This window comes from Micrasema longulum, unplaced genomic scaffold (genome assembly GCF_059751315.1).
Source record: "Micrasema longulum isolate JH-2025_06_02 unplaced genomic scaffold, ASM5975131v1 h1tg001074l, whole genome shotgun sequence".
NCBI lineage: Eukaryota > Metazoa > Arthropoda > Insecta > Trichoptera > Brachycentridae > Micrasema > Micrasema longulum.
Window position 1 is genome coordinate 215,863 of NW_028278262.1, and position 18,389 is coordinate 234,251.

The 18,389-nt window shown below is 29.3% G+C and overlaps 2 long non-coding RNA genes across 2 annotated transcripts; both read right to left on the bottom strand.

The window, feature by feature from the left end:
* Positions 1-731: 731 nt before the first annotated feature.
* LOC148277176 (uncharacterized) lies at positions 732-7,303 on the bottom strand. Its single transcript, XR_015823563.1, has 3 exons — positions 7,201-7,303; positions 1,735-1,845; positions 732-831 (listed from the first exon to the last, which is right to left on the bottom strand). It is a non-coding gene; the product is annotated as an uncharacterized LOC148277176 (long non-coding RNA).
* A 5,193-nt stretch (positions 7,304-12,496) lies between these two features.
* On the bottom strand, positions 12,497-16,779 carry LOC148277177 (uncharacterized). Its single transcript, XR_015823564.1, has 3 exons — positions 16,660-16,779; positions 13,771-13,889; positions 12,497-12,666 (listed from the first exon to the last, which is right to left on the bottom strand). It is a non-coding gene; the product is annotated as an uncharacterized LOC148277177 (long non-coding RNA).
* Between the last annotated feature and the right edge of the window lie 1,610 nt (positions 16,780-18,389).

Sequence of the window (18,389 nt, forward strand, 5' to 3'; positions counted from 1 at the left end):
CTTTTTATGGATGTAGCCACTCCATTAGCCCACAGGCACGTTTCGGAAGGTCAGTGTATTATTTATTTTATACATAATAGTATATAGTTTCACACCAATTGTCAAGTCATGTCAAAACATTATAGGTGCAAAAATTAAAAAAATATATTTTGAAAAATTGAAAACATACCTACAGAAAGGACTTTCATGAAATTAAAATTATTTTCTGACATACGAAACAAATTCCTCAGCTCCTGTCTAGTCTTTTTAATAATTCATTTATGAACTAGAGTTTTAAAAACATTGTTGTTCATTTTGCTTATCGATATATCCATAATCGAAAAGTTGTATAGCCTAGGGGCTAGAAAATTATAGTGTCTTTGTCCGTAATTTGTTTTTTTTTCTTTGGTATTGGAAAGTATTGTTTTTTTGTATTTCGTTATATTTTATTTTGAATTTATAATTATCTTTGCCAGGTGTATTCAATTTTTCACTTACCATCATTACTTAATTGATTATATATTTTTATTTAAAATATTTTGATTTTGTTTTTTAAACATTGATTGTAATTTATTTGAATAGAGGGGAAAAACATTTAAGAAGGGAATATGGAAGTCGAGGCAATTACAGAGCTCATGACTTGTTATTAGCTGGTCAAAGTGATTGTTTTAAACGTTCTGTAATATTGACCGTTATTTTATAAATATTTTTGATCATCTTCGTTTCCTCAAATGTAATAATTATGCTCTGTGTGTGGGGCTTAAAATAAATTTATTTCAAATTTACAAATATTATTGCGTAGTTTAGTCCATTTCCATGTACTCATTTGTTGAGATGTAAACATTGATGTTCCTGAAAAAAAAGATACTTTTTGATAATCTGAATAGTGCATAGTCTTTAGTCATCCACAACGCATAAAAGAAAAATCAATCAAATATGCTAATAAAATAACTAATAAAATCTTTTAATGAGAAACTTCAGCCCTGCGGGAAATTAGATAGAAAAATGTTTTCTTGCGCGCGGTAAAAATTAGAATATTACGAAAATATACGAAAAAAAAATTGTAATAAAATCACACAATTGTGTACGACGTTTCTGGTTGGAACCAACCAATGATATGACAGCTGTGAAGGATATCCGGATTGCTTACCGTAAACGAACTAATCGGGAGAACTGACAGAATCTGTGGCGTTTTACCCAGAGTTATTACAGAAATACAAAACTTGAAAAAATCATAGATCTGATAATACGATATATAAATTTTAAAAAAATTTGGCTTAGTTATATAATCTACTACTACTACCATCATGCCATTTCCCCGTAGAGGTAGGCAGAGAGAATGGACCGCCACACACGTCTTTCCTGGTATACATTCCTAGCTTCTTCCACATTCGTACATCTTGTCATACATGCCCTTTGGTTCTGTCTGCTTTTGACATGACCAGACTTAAGATTTTGGTTTACCTGATCATGCCACGTCTTCCTTGGTCGTTCTCGTCTCACGTTGCCGTTCATTTTTGCCATATATACTTGGTTTACTATTTTTTCGTCGTCCATTCGTTCTACGAGACCAAACCATCTCAGAGACCCTTTCTTAATCTTATCAATTATACTTGACTCAGATTTACACTCTCGCCTGATTTTATCATTTGTAACTCTATAGTAAGTAAGTAGTAAGTCTTTTAACAAATAAAAAATAACTCTGAATTTCCTCATTGTATAATTTCCAGTTGTTTATAATAATTTATTACTCACCATAGTTATTACTAAATAAATTTACGAAAGTCCAGGAATCTTGCTAAGTCCACCCTTGATGGCATCTCCTGCCTTGGTTAAAGCATCAGTAGCAGAATCAAGGATGCTTGCCTGGAAAATTAAATATTTATCTATTACAAAAGTACGGACAATATTATATACAATAGTAACGTATCCTCAACGCTATGAGCCAAAAGCCATATGTTCAGTTAGGATACGACATAATGGAAAGGTACGGATACATATTACGTCAAAATACAACAATTTAAATATGACTATCATATTATCATCGGGACAATACGTAGGATTATGTTTTGTAGATGGACGTTTCAGTTATTTCAAAGGAGTAGCAGTAACATTACCCGTTTCGATTCAAAAACGTAACTGGTTTCTAAATAACAGCTTAGAGCACCGTGTGCACACTTAATCTGGTACAAAAATCTGTTGAAATGGTTTTACAAAAACAAATTAAACTGTTTCTTATCTACTACGAAATATGAAAATATGCTGTTTTTAAACTGTTATTTCAAGGAACAGTTAAAATTGTGAATCAATAATATCCTGACTCGTTTTACTTACATCAACAGTAAATTTTTTAACTTTTTTGGGGGACATTTTTTTTATTTTTTTTTTTTATTATTAATAAAACATATAATACAAAGAGTACATATTATACTCCCAGGAGTTATTAAAGAAACTCATTTGGGCCGTGCATAAAAAAAAACATTTTTGTGACAATACATAATATCATGCATAGTTAATACATCCGAAAAAGTAAGAAAACATTATTATAAAAGAAACATAAAACACAATACTTTACACCATCTATATAAATTACATTAATAACTATCATTATCAAAAAGATTTAAGTAATATTTTTTATTTGCGACACTTTTGGATATCTTATTAAAATTTTCGTGTTTTAGCTCATCGGGCAGTTTATTATATTCGGAATGGCCAATATTTTCCAAAGACCTACTGCCAAACTTTGTTGAGCAAAACTTAGAAACATGAAGATTCCCTGAGTAACGCGTATTGAAATTGTGAATATCATGACCAAATGTGTATTTTAAGTTTAATTTTTTTGTACATCATATTACCATTAATAATAAACAAATCCATGCAATATCTTGCGCCAGTCTTCTGTAATAACCTATTCCTCTTGACAAAATCAAATTTGTAACCAGAAGATAGGTTTTACGAAACATTATTATTTATTTTACCGGGTTGTGGTCTTTTGGCTAGTCTTGTGGATTCACGGATCTAAAAATCCGAGGTTGAACTTAAATCCCATTTTAAAATTTGTAAATGACTTGAAAATGGCTTTTAAAATTGAATACTCTGCGTAAATTTTTAGATATAAAACATTTCCCTTTTTAAAATAAAAATTAATTTAAAAAAAACACGACTTTAATTTTAATTTAATTTTTCATTTGTGCTATGTAGTCAAAATAATTTTGTTAAATTTTTTTTTAATGTGGAGTATATTAGGTTATGCCTTTTAAAATAATTTTTTTAAAGATTTTATTCATAATTTTAAAAAGCCGTTAGGGTTATAATATAAACTTATTAAAAAGTTACGTCATTTTTCTCGTCTGCTTTGTGTGGTCATCGTGTGTTTTTGAAATGTTGATTTTAAATATTTTTTCTCCATTGAAAATTGTCGGGAAAGTCAATAAATTGGTAAATCAAACCAGGTTGTGGTAGTATTTTTGAACTCACCGGTTGAAGGACCGAAGTTCAAATACTTGTTTACCACAACTCTATTCCAAATTTTTCAGCATTAGTCATGAACGACTTATAGGAAATGGTCTGATAATTTGAGAGTTTGTGTGTAGAAAAAGAACTCAAATATTTGTATTAAAAATAAAAAAAGTCACTCTAAGTACTGTTAAAGTCTATAATACGTTATTTTTTACTGCCCTGCTGAACTAAGAAAATCATTTATTCTTCACATATTTTCATTTAGCTTATGTTAAATAAATTACCAATGTCATAGAAATATCACAAAACACGTGATATACTCTGTGATAAATTTGCAAAAACAAAACAAACTAATTGTTTTTTTCCCAAGCATCTATTGTTTTTTTTATACTTTGTGTATATCGCAAGTTTGCACTCAAACAAATATTGTTTTATATGATTTAATATACATTACTTTGCCTTGCATCTACGTCATATTAGTAGAAGATAAATAAAAAGTGTGTAGTTCTGTAAGCATAACTTAACCAAATAAAAAATAACGCAAGTAAAATTATTCACCTGGCTAAACAACGAGAAGGTGTTTACTGCTTTTAATGTGTATGCAATCTTCACCTTCGCATTAAATTCCTAAGAGGTCGAATTTGTTGACTACACTTAATGTAAAATAATATGTATCATGTTCGCTTACTTAATTGTAAAAAAATGTTCCTTATACATTGGTAATTTAAATATTTTCAAATGCTTTGGGATAAAAATTTGATTTAAATTAGTTTAATTAGTTATTAAGATCGAAATATAAAAGTTGTGACGTAGAAAATAAAAAGAAATTGAGTTTTAAAAATGAACATCAAGAACGAGCTTTATGTTAAGATTATCACTTTACGCACGGTGTAATATTAATTATTTTATTATTAGTGTAATTCAAGGCGTTGATTTGTATTTATATATATGTATATTGCGCGTGATAAAGGTTTCAGCTCTTTTATTTCACAACAATCGACAGATTTAAATGTTAAAATAATATGAATATTTCAAACATAAACAGAATGGTTAATGCTTTATCATACATAATATATATGTAATCAAATCCCATCCACACCCGAAGGTGAATAGCGCAGTACATTGGTTCCACAAATAACATAAATTAAGAACACTTTAACCAGCTAACCACATCTCATTTTTTCAAAAGGTTCCCTTTCTCTTTTATAAACATGTTAATTCCTTAGTTTTAAAATTTTCCACTGAAATGTGGAATTTTGCACGAACGGGATTCTTCACTTCTGTTTAATTTCTTTAACAAACGGTAGAATTGAAGAAATATGGATTTTAAAGATAGGCAAAATGGTAAATGTTACACAGTGGGTAAAGTGGCCACTTAAACCAGCCAATGACAAGTCATAAGCCCTGTAAATACCTAGAATTCCATATTCCCTCATTTAAAGTATTCTCCATCCCTGTTGTAATTTATTAATTTCTTTTACTGAAGATAATTGACAAATATTTGCTTCCGACACCTATTTATAATTATTTCAATAATTAAACACCTTGATAACAAATAAAGACTGATTTAAATAATGAAATGATTGAGCATATTGCATTTATAATGTTTATAGAAAAAATATGTTTACAATGTTCTTCAAAGACATTGTAAATCAAAGAGACAAAAAAAATATTGCTTTTGAAACTTTTAAGTCGTATCGATTTCAAATGTTTTCATGATTTTTTTATTTTTTTAATTTTTTTTTATTTTTTTTTATTCAGGAAACATACAGTACAGTTACAAGGTTTAATATTTTACACAATTGGACTTAATTCTAATGGACCAGTGAAGTTTCCATATTAAAAAGCAATTAAATCTAATGTTAATTATGAAAGTATAAAAAAGAGAAGGAAAAAGAAAACATAAATGAAAGTTGTTTAAAAATTAAAATTTAAGTGAAAAAAAAAAATATTTTAAGGTTTGTAGTTTGTAGTGAGTATTTACAAATGGAAATAATATTAAAAATGAAGAAAACTTGTAAGAGTAATTAAGAATTAAGAATGGAAATAAAGAATGAAAAACATACTCAGATGTAAAAATAAAATAAAATAGTAATAACATTTTTTTTTTAAAAAGGAAAAACATAAACACATATTTATTTTTATTTATTTTATTTATTTTTTTTTTTATTTTTTTTTTTTATTTTTTTTTTTATGATATTTTATTTTAATTTTAAATTATTAAGAGTTACGTATAAACATACATATTTATTTATATTGAAGAGAAGAGAAACAAGAAGAAACAGTGTACATATACGGAGAATTTTTTAATTTTTTTTAAATTTGGATTTCACAATCTGTCAAAAAAAAAGTCTGTTAAAAAGGCCAACAAATTGTAAATTTGCTGGTTTGCAATATAACATAGTAATGATATTAGTAATAAAGGTATAACAAATTAAAATTACACTTAGCATCAAGAAGAAATTAGAAACATATTTTGTGTTGGATTCATTTCATAGCCTGGAGTATATCTTTTTTTCTGTAATACTGTGCAGAAATTTATTTGGTAATATTGACTTTAAACGTATTTAGCTGTTTGCGGTTTTCAAGGAACCATCTTACTGACTATACTCAGTATACACTCTCGGTGCAATAAATAACAATTGATTTAGTAGTTTGATAAACGAAAATATAAATCTTAACAATCTATTACAATTTTATAACAAACTAGCTGACCCGACAAACGTTGTCCTGCCCGAACGTTGGCATGTCTTGGAAAAATACTTTTTATTGATAAGTAGGTACCTAGGTACTTGTTTGTGATCGAATTGCAAAACTACAAATTGTTAATATTCAAATATTAAATTTGAGTAGCTACTTGTTTATGGTTAAATTTCAAAACATAAAATAAATATTTTTTCAAATATGGCATTCTTTTTGCAAACGTCAAATTCCGGTCTTCTCACCAACAGAGGGGTGTACTTATGTGGGAATACGATTTTTAAAAATGTATTGAATTAAAAATTATTTTAGTATTACCAAAATTCCAGTAATAAGAAATAAATAGATAGGAATTATAAGGAATTAAAGGAAAGAATCTGATTGAAATCCACAAAAAAGAAATGCTGTTTATAAACATTCAAAAACAAACTTTCTTTTCACAAAAAAATAAATTTTTAAATTTTTCTGTCAATTTTCCTCGAATTTAACCCTGGTAGATCGACAAATAAAACGTTAATGGTCTTTACTTTTTTTTTACACATAAGATTGAAGATTTTAATATCTACGAACACGCACAGCGCAAAGATCTACATTTTTCTAAAAACCTCATGTAAATCGGTTAAGCCGTTTAGAAAGAGTTCAGTGACATCACACGTACAGAGGAATTATATATATATACATATATATATATATATATATATATAAATATAAGAGAATGTGAATTTTATAACAAATTAGAAAATGTGCAATGTTAATCAATAAACATATTTCAAAATTATGAGTTACCAATAATACCGGAAAGATTAATTGTTTTGAGTAAAATTTTGAAAACAGTTTTGGCTGATTTAAGAATATAAGGCCTATTGTATAAAAATAGCCATAGTCTTGGCATAAATATGGTGACTTGTTTATTTTATCCACTGTTTAAATCAATTTAAAGCAAATGTACTAGAACTTTCGTAGGTTTTATGTAAATAAATGTTTTTTTCTCCCTGCTTATTGTGGTTATAAAAACTTAAAAATTGATTCATAAAGTAAAACATAATAATATTGTAAACTTACGTTGGCAACAACGAAGAGGAAAGCAAAAATGGCAAATACTTTGAAGAAATACATTTTGTTTGGTTTCGTAAGTAACTTACTACACGTTAGCACGTAGAGTAATGGTTCATAAACCACCTTCTAATCTTATATATAAGTATTGTTTAAAAAAACTGCATAAGTCATGCTCCAAAAATGTTTTCGTTAGTTTGTACAGCTGATTACGGTTCGCAAAAGTCAAAAACTATGTATGTACACCTTATACAAACCAATTGCAAATAAAGATTGTCAGTTTAAACAAACAATCATTTTTTTAAAAATTCAATCTCATTTTTCTGATCAATAAATCAAAAATATTATCAAACTAAAAAGGCGAATAAAAATTCTATAGTATACAGTAAAAATTGGGTCATTGCGTTTTTTTTCGATTTTTGAGTTATTACCCCTTTAGAAGTCGCAAATAAAAAGTTTCACAGATACGCGTACACGAGCAAAATACTCACGCGTCTTTATTTATTTATTTCTTTTAAAAACGATGAAAAATAAAACATCATACACCTAAATATTGAAACCATAAAAAAAAGACACAATTATTTTTCGTAAATTTTATGTTAACACATAGTAATTACATATTTCAATAAGAGCAAAATAAATTATTTAATTGAATATAAACCATTGTAAAAATTGTAGGAATTAATAATGAAATAAACATGAATAAAATGCGTATTTAAATCAAATCAACAAAAAAATAGATTAAAATTAAATTATTTAATGAAAATTTCATTAATTATTATAAAACTAATAAAAACAATTCATAAAATATTAATAAAAACAATAAACAAAATTTGCATCGAAACAAAACCAGCGATGTAATCCATCAAAATTAAATGTAAAAAAATAATATTTCAACATAAAATAAGCATTCTCTGGGTCCGCTTTTATTATTTACTTGAAATTCTTCTAGAAAAAAATCATTCTTAAATTAGTACGTCCGGTTTCTGTATCTTAAAACGGAAATTTATTAAATTCCTTAAAACCTATGTATTGCAACAATCTAGTACCAAACTTTGTAAACTTCACAGGCCCAATATTAATGTTATTTTTGGATCGAGTACTGTGTTTATGAATGTCTATTAAAAGTGGGTTTAAAATTTAAAGCGAGTAAAAATAAAATAAGTACTTAAAGTACTTTATAAATCAATGAATTATTCTTATACTAGAGCATTATACGTGTATCATTTAAAACGTGTAGAACACGCGTATGTCATGTTCATGTTCAGTGCAAAGTATTTTTTTTCTATTCTTTCTTGTATAAATCAAACAAAATCCATTCAACGCAGCTTCTGTTTCATCATCAGAACATAGTTCTATTCGTTTCATTGTTTGTCTTTAACCTAAAACTAATTTGTGAAATCGTTTTTTAGTTCAATTATATCATGTTATAATCTCGGGTTTTGTGTCAACTACAAATTGTTTGTCAAGTTTTTATCATCCTTGTGAAGTGAAAACAAACTTAAAACCACCTTCTTTGTCGTATTATTTGGTATGTAAGACAGTAAAATGTTGTTTTTATTCCCAAAATACAGTCTTCACAATCCAAAACAATATCATTGTGAGAATCATCTTCTTATCAAGAAGAAGTTTGATGGTTTTCTGGTTCGTCTCTAGTGAATAATATTAAAAATTATTTATTTATGTAGAAAATACTGAGCATCATGGAATAAATACGTGATGTAAAGTTTATTTCTATGGATGAAAAAATTTAAAATACTTACGTCTTTACTTGGGCCATGAGCAAATTGCTTCTCTGCACTTACGTGCGTGCAGGTACTAACAATTATGTACACTGGCCTGTTTGATAAAGGAAGGATACTTAGGAACGTACCTAGACGCTTGTTCCCAAATAATGTCATATTATATTGCAGAAATATAGTCATTTAAAATCATCGTGACCAAAATGCTCATAGCGCGACTCCTGGCGGGTTAAATTTTTTTTTTCCTAAATGAGTTCAATGTAACGAAATATTCAAATCTAACAAATTGCAAACAGTAAAATAATGCAATTATAGCTATTGAGTTTTTTTTTGTTTATTCAAAGAAGTAGTTTTTGATTTATTTTAAAGGACATAGACGATTTTTATAGTTTTTTCACATGTCATTCAATTAAACAAAATTTTCCAATATTGAAATTGTTATTCTTATGTTTCATTCATTCATTTATTAATTTTTCTTTTTCCGCACCCAATGGTGCATAGGACACTGCATTGGTACATCAATCGCAGAGTATCTTGATCATTTTTGTTACAAGAAGGTAAGATGATCAGTCTTACGCCTCAGGTACCAGTCCAGGGACTTTGAAATATTCTAGTATGAACACACCCTTTTAAAATAAATATTTCATATCAACCCTGTCGGGAATCGAATCCGAGACCTCTTGCATGGTAGGCATTTGCTCTGAACATTACACCGCAAGGCCGACATATATCTTATGTTTACTTTACTATAAAATTATTTACATGGTAATGAGCCCGTTTTTGTTGTGAACTCTTCAACTTTTTTCTCAAATATATTTATAACGTTTTTATTATCACGCCAGTCAAAGAGCATGAAATATCGCAGAATAGAACCAACTATTTTACAATATTTCTGTAGCTCTTAGGTCTAAAATGGCCAAATGTCGTAAATCACTATATTTAGGCACAGTAATTTCACAGCTTTTTTGTGACGTTATAATAAACTATTTTCAATAAAAAAACAATACCATATATGAATGCATATATATTTTAAAAAAATAAGTATGTCTTTTTTTATGTACATCAACTCTCGATAAAATATTGAAAAGAAAAAAATCTATTCGACATTGGATTTCATGTTGCTTTTTTAGGAATCAAACCCGGGGTATCAAGCATAGCAAGCGAACGCGTTTGCCAGTTCACTAAGAAGCGGACTTATCTTCACTCGATTTCCTTATTCAGGATTTTTATCCGAGAGTAGCCAATGAGTCAAAAGCACTCGACCAGGATTCTAAATCTATTTTACACATCTTACGTCATATTTTGTTATGTGAGAAAATAATGTTATCTCTCTGGGGTGACTAAAGCATAGATACCGGTTTTCAATAATATCAAAAATATTGTTTATTAAAAACGCCGACATTGACTTCTATATTACTGCGATTTTAAATTTATTTTGTCTAGTTTTAAAGTTTCAAAATCCAAACGTGATTTTTTGTCATATTATACGTCATTCGGCTCATTCAGCTCTAATCAGAATGCTATTTCGTTCAACCACCCTCCGTCACTACCCTTAGTAGCGACAGTAGTGAGCTAGTCGTTTTAGATAGTTAACATTACTACCCATGCTCGCAACAGCACGCTGAATATTTTCATTATTTAAATTGTATTTAATGTTCACAGACTTGCTTAAAAGTTCCAAATATTTGTTGTATATTTAGTTGAATTTGTGAAAACATCGCATGGTGTGTTTTAAGAAATGTATAGAAACATATATCATGTTTGTTGAGTTAAATATCTAACTATAGCGTTTAAAATACACGTAACTACCTAAGTTTAAATTGAGATTGTACACCTTAAAAATAAACAGTGAATTTAATAAGTATTGTTTACTTTGAAACACTTTTACTTCCAGGATTTCCATCTTTTACAACGATTTTCCTAACAAACTTTGTAAAATTGGTGGAAACCTGTTATTGGTTCCGAGTTTATACAATTTACCTGTCGTTTACTATAAATATGTATGTAGAACTGCTGGTTTCTCAAAAAATATGAAATAAAATACCTCTTATATATTTTTTTGTAAGAAAGAGAGAAATACTTGATTTATTATAATTGACTGAAATAAAATTTTCCTACCATGTCCTAAAAGTCGTAAAATAACTTTTATTATTATTATTATTGTAATAATTTTAAACGAACAGCTTAAAGCTTTTGTTATTTTAATGAAAGTTAGCTGTTAGCACACCTTAACTTTTCCGAAACGAATCAAGTCCTTTTTGAACCCATTGAGACTTCACATTTAAATCAGCTCTTGTGGGAACTTATTACAACCATCAGCAACCCTCTTACTCAGGAAATACTTCCGTGGATTTATATTGAATCTCGTTTTCCCCAGCCTGAGACTGTGGCCTCAAAGACGAGTATTTTTTTAAAGCTTGAACATGGGATCCAAATTTGGGTAGCTGTAGTGACGGTTTTACGTCTTGTATGTCTCTATCAGGTCCTCCCTTTTTCGCCGTTCCTGCAGCGTTGTGAGACCGAGAGTCTCTCCACATATGGAATCTGTTTTATTCTCTGCGACAACTTTGTACCTCGTCTTTTTACTCTTTCCAACAAGTTGATATCCTTAACAAAATAGGGATTCTATACCTGAAACCCGTATTCGAGAGTAAGTCTAATATAGGTTGTGTAAATTTTTAGTAGCATATTTGATGTCATATATGAGAAGGCTTTTTTTACAAGTAGATAATTGAATTGGATTTTTTTGATATGGTTAATTTGTGAAATTTCCATTTTAAATAATTACTTATTGTTATTCTGAGGTTTGTTTGTTGAAAAATGGAAATAAGTGTGGAAGAGTGGGATTTAACATTTAAAAATATTTTTTTAATTTCAAAACTATTTAAAAATAGATTCCGGAGTACTAAGATTGTATTTTCTTTTGCAAATGGTCTTGACAAGTATCCCACAAGAATAGGAAAAGAGAAAACAGAAAAAGTGCATGGATATAAGTATTTTGGAAGCTAGTTCAACGGCGGCCTCCGTGGTGTAGTGGTCAAGACGCTTGACTCACGCACGGAAGGTTCCGGGTTCGATTCCCGGTGAGAACACTAAAATTAAAAATGTGATTTTTCTCAAGCCTGGATGCTCTGTGATGTAATTCACCACTGTAATTAGGCCTCCTGGCCTGTTGTGGTGCAAAAAAAAAAATAAAATGATAGGATTTCCATCTCTGCTAAAAATATTTATACCTACATGCACTGTTGGTAAAACGGCTAACTGTGTAACTGGTGTCGACAGTTCGATTTCACCAGTTCGAAGAAATCAAAAAAAAAAAAAATCTCAATTAGTCTAGATGTTATGTTGATTTTTTATAACTTTCTTCCGCGCCTTCTCTTTTCCACTAGATGATTAGCCTCTGAAATAGAAGCTTAGCGAGTAATCTATTTAAAAAAAAAAAACACTTTCAATCGAAGCTTTTTTTAAAACATAAAAAAGGTGTGTTCATTGTTAAATTTTCACAATTTACGGTGAAGTATTTACCGTTTTAAACAAGAATGCCGATTTATAGAAAAAAAACATTTAAAGATTCATAATATATTTACATAATTTACAAATATTTTGGTCTTATTTACAACAATAAATAAACTTTTTGCATTTTTATAAAATAATATTTTGTATTGTACCTAAATTAAAAATTGTTCACTACTCGGATTCCGGGTTTTGTGCTTGTCTTGTCATCTTAGTGGACCTGGAAAATAATTTCAAAAAAATCATTATTTTACCCTTCCTGAACCCTGTAGTATTTAGGACCTTACGCTTCGGATATTGGTCAGTGTTAACTACCTAAAAATAAATATTTTACTTTAACCTTGTCGGAACCAAACCGGATACCAGACGCATTGCAGACACACGATTTCGCCACTAGACCACGAGGCACACTTAAACATGAATATAAAATTGTGTTTTTACAGTGAAGAAACCTGAAACACACTGTTTTTACTTTCAAGGAGTAAAAAATGATCCAGAAATACTGTGATTGATACACCAATAATGCAGTGCCCAATGCCTCGTTAGATGCAGATAAGAGAATGTAGTTAACAAAATACTATTTTGTGTTTGTTTAAATATTTGTAGACAATAACTGAAACGTCTACCCCTACCAGGAATTGAAACTAGGACCTCAAGTATGGTAACCAAACGGACTAATTACTATTCTTATAGGCGGATTTATCTTCTTTCCATTCTTTTTAATCAGAATTTTACCTGAGGGTAGCAGTCGTGTCGAAAACACTCCTCTAGGTTTTCAGTTCTGTATCACACACAGAATTGTATTAATATATATTTTTTAAACTATTTGTGCATACATTTTTATAAAATTGCGGGCTACCAATAAAGTAAGAAGTATTATTTATAAACGCTTAGTTTCAAAATGCATACAAGAAAAACATGTAAAATAAAAACAAAAATAGACTAAGCAATATGCGTATATAAATTAAAACATATTAATACAAAGAGGAAAATAAGAAAAAAACGGGATGGAAGAGAAAAAAGACTACAGGTGAAATTTAAACAGAGCCACTGTAGAAACATCTTTGATAGAGGATGAGAGATGATTCCACAGTCGCGCCGCATGGGCACTTTAATATGATTAAGAGAATAAGGAGGAATAATTATTGTGGGTGGAATCAAGATTTCATACACCTGAACTCAAACAAATTATAAAAACATTCGATGGCTCCATTTAATATTTCGTCTGTTTGTTGCTTCAGTGCGTTTTCAAACTACGCTTAATGTATTTTTCTACTGTACATAAAATTTTATTTAAACCTTCATTGATTACTATTTTATTTACCTTCATCAAAATATTGCCCCTAATAATCCTGTTGTCTTGTTCATTCCGTTCTTCAAAAGATCTGTGGTTTGAGAAATTCCTGTTTCTGCAAGTTCCTTGGCTGCATCAAAGATACCGGCCTAGGACATAAAAAATATCATTTGTTATTATTTAATTTTACATCTCGTTCACCAGATTATATGTTTTTTGCATGCATGTTTCCAGCTCGAAATACAGGGGAGCACCTTTTTGAATTTAGGCTCTTAAATGTTAGATGCTAAACAGTATGAAAATAGGGTAAATGTTTACTGTTTAAACCTCTCGGGCCAAAAATCGGCCGTTTGAAACATTGCTGTTGAAAAAATCTAACAGACCTCTTATTCCTTTATTTTTATTTTTTTAAAGAAAAAAAAATATTTTTGTTTTTATGATTTACCCAAATATTTGATTTTGAAGGCCATTTTCAACGAGTTGTAAATAACTAAACAACTTTATTGAATTCCAGATTTACTGAAGCATGTACCTGGTCAACATACCCGCCATAGATTTCATTTTTATTTGGCAAATTCTACAACAAACTATCACATTGTCTCTTTACAGACTCCACAGAAATGGTAATCCGTATGAAGGTAAGGCTGATATTTTTGGTTCTGTGTCTGGAATTATTTTTGTTTTTTTGTATTTTTAATTACATATGCAGGTGTGTTTTTTTACGCAGCGTAGGTGCGTACATATAGAGCAAAAAAACAGCGAAAAAATGTAGAAAACGAGGTAGATCGAGAAAGATGTGGCGAGACCAAATCTAATAAAAACTTGAAAATAGATGTGTCAAAAGTCGGAATAATAGGCGTGTGTCCTTATGGCAATTAAGAACAAGCGAGGTCTGCATGCAAAGATATAGTAAAGTGATATTTTTTCCTCTCTACAGGAAAATGGCGTGAACGAAAATGTAGTCCGAGAAAATATAACTACATATCTGTTTATCGTAGGTAACTAAAATAGCTCAAAATTAGACAGCGGAGAGACTATCACTACCTCTAACTTCTGTTTATTCTACTTTAAAGTCCTAACGCTCCTGTATAATATATACCACCGTAAAAAAAAATAACAGTTTGTTGTTTAACCTCTTCGTTCTAATTCTTAAAACACCCTTTTAATTCCCATCCGCAATTCGTTTTTCTTCTCTAACTCACATAGTGTCTATGCGGCTGGACTGGAAATCATCTTCCATTTAATAACAAGGATGTCTCTACAGTATCACTATTTAAATCAATCTAAAGAAATATTTCTTTTCCCTTCCTAAATCTATCCTCTTTTACTCCTTTTTTTATATTCTTTTTTCCCCTAGTGTTGATTTAAGGTAGTTAATATACAAATATTGTTACTTCTATTTTTGTGTGTCTTTATTATTATTATTATTATTAATTTCTGTTGAAAACGCTTTGAAATTTTAATTATTTTGACTAACTTTAACACTTTATTTTATTGGTTGGTTTCAAGAAATTTCCATTTGGAAATAAGCCTGCCAATTTACAATTTATATTATGTTTAAAAAGTTAAATAAAAAATTTATATAAAAATATCAACACGATTTTGTTTATTTATTTTTTGAGTTATTTTTTGGGCTTATACCCAAATGACAATTTCTTCCAACCAACTATATAAAAAAATTCATCTTCATTTTTTCGGTCTGAACCTTTCCCTTTCTGTTCTAAAAACACCCGCGCGTTACGGTGCTGTGCAGTCACTACACATTAAAAAAAAAAGAGATTTTAAAAGGGAAAAATGGAATATTTATAGGGAATGTCTTTAATTAACCTTAATTTAACAATGTTTTGAATATGTCCAAATGCTTGCAGACTGACAGTAAGTTACTGACAGATTATAAGCCCTGTAAATGCCTAGACTTCCATATTCCCTTCTCAAAAATGATTTGCCTCTCTGTTGCAACAAATTTAAACTATAATTTAATTCAAAGATGATAATATTTCAAATCTAACTGATGAAAACATGAAAAAAACATTGGGTATCGCTAACGACTCAGGCAAAACGTGCACCCGCGCCAATTTCCAGAGATCTACTAAGTAGCTAGTACTGGACTACGTTACTGGACATGTAGTGAACGTGTAACGCCAAGTGTTTTTGGTAGATTTTTGATGATATTTGTAATTTATCTCCGATTTCCGATAAAATACTTTTCTGTGCCTAATAAGTACTTATTATTTAATGAAAAAATATTTCAGTCGATACTTTAATGTGTAATGGAGGATAACTGAAAATCTAGACACAATATTAATTATATTTATAAAGATAAAATAGTTATTAGACGCAATGTGTACTAGCTACACATCACCGGGGAGGGGTTAATACCTCTGTGAAAAACCACAATGAAATGCATTTATCTTCTAGCAATTATATACGTTAATTCAATTGATTAATTTGATACTAGTTTAAAAGAAAATAAAAGGAGAGGAAGAAAAGAGTATTAAACAATATTAATAAATAAATATCACTCGAAAATATCATTTTATTGCTGGGAATTAAAAGAAATCTCTAAGGAATGTGAACGAAAAAGTATTCTATGAATTGATAAGCTTTAAATTGATTAGAAAGATTAATAAATTTTGATGCACGCAGAAAACGAGAATGACCGAGAAAGGTTTAAAACATGTCCAAATCCAACAAATACTTGTCAAAAGTCGGAATAATCGGTGACTATTATATACGAATAAATCATCTGTACCTATGCAAAGACAGAATGATTTGGAGTTCAATCATCTCTGCCAACCCTTACAAGGAAACGGCGTGATGGTTCGTTTTGTTTTTTTTTTAAATTGATGTACCTATCAATATAACATACTGAAATAATTCCGTTAAAAATAAAAGAAATAAAAAATAAGATTTACTTACGTTTACAACCACAAAAACCAAAGCAAAGATTAAAAACACCCTGAACAACATTTTGAAATGATTTGATTACTAAACGTTGTCACTGAGTCAATTAAGTGTGTCTAATGGCTTCGTTTTTTCCGCCTTATCTTATATATCATCTCGAAATTGCAATAAATTTCCCTAAAATTATCCATGTTCATTAAAATGGTTATTTGAACAGATGTTCAGACAATATCTAGTTATCGGTTCAAGTTATTTTTCTTACATTGAACACAAATTTTCGACGATCGTTTCGATTAAAGGAAACCAAAATAACCATACATCTGTGTTTTTAATTAAATTTATTTTCAGTGGGTACCTAACCTACTGAATAAAAACCCTCAGTACACTACGTGAGATAAAAGTTTTTTATTTAGATTATTTTAACAAAATCTTGCAGCGAGAGTTAGTAGGTACATAAAGAAATCAAGAATAGAAAATACTATCACTTTGTCATTATGTTTTTATATTATTTATTATTTCGGCTTTATACATATATACACCTGATGACGCAGGCTTGACTATCCAAAACTAGTGAACTAATATTTCAAGAGATTTCAAATTAAGATACTTGTAGTCTCTATTATATATTATTGTTTGTTACACGAAAAAAAACTGCATGTTTTAATCCTAGATCACCAAACATGTTTTCTAGTAACAGTGTCAATAAACATAAATTTAAAAGACTGCAACAAACACTCTCATCATCATTTACAATCACGTAATAGTGCATAGTGCACTGTATTGGTACACCGATCGCAGTGTATATTGATCATTTTTGTTACATGAAGGTTATATGATCAGTCTTACGCTTCAAGTACCAGTCCAGAGACTATGAAATATTCTGGTGTAAAAACACGTTTTTAAATAAATATTTCATATCAAACATGTCAGGAATCGAACCCGAAACCTTTTGCATGGTGGGCAAATGCGCTGACCACTGCACCACGAGGCCGACAAACACTTTACGGGCAGTCAACATTTCTGACGGTTCTCCGACACTGGCTGCAATAAAAATCGCCGTGTCGATCTTGAAAAACGGAACACCACCAGGAGTTGACGATATACATCCGGATTTTTTTTAAAGCAGCATCACTGGCACTGTTGGCTCTTTGGGGAAGAAGAGAGGTGCCCAAGATACTGGATAAATGGGGAGATCACTGCATTGCACAAGAAGAGTGATCCATTAAACTGTGATAAAATATATTGTTAAATTTAACTTCGTTTCCTGGAAAACGTGATTTTTTATTTCTTTATTTGAACATGTTAGACAATTTTTATTGTACATTGGTGGATTTATTGCCAAATGACAACTTGTTTCGACCAACTTACAATGATGATTTCACCAAATAAATGTATTCTTTAGTTAATTTAAGTTTTTTTTTTTTTTTTTTTATTGCTCTAAAAAACTTATATCTTTTCAAGTACTAATGTTGTATTAATTTTTTCATTATTATAATCTAGTTATTTCCAACTCTACTGTTAAATATTTATATTTAGAACATAACATTTTCTCATGGTTATTGTTATCTTTTATTTAGAGATGTTATGTTTCTTTTTTACTTTTTTGGTTTTTGTATTATATATTCACTAAATTGTTTAGTTTTAATTATTCTATTATTGCAGATTATGTACTACATTATTATTGTGCACTGTTGTGATTATTTCTGTAAAGCATTTTTTTGTAAAAGTTTCTTTGAACCATTGAT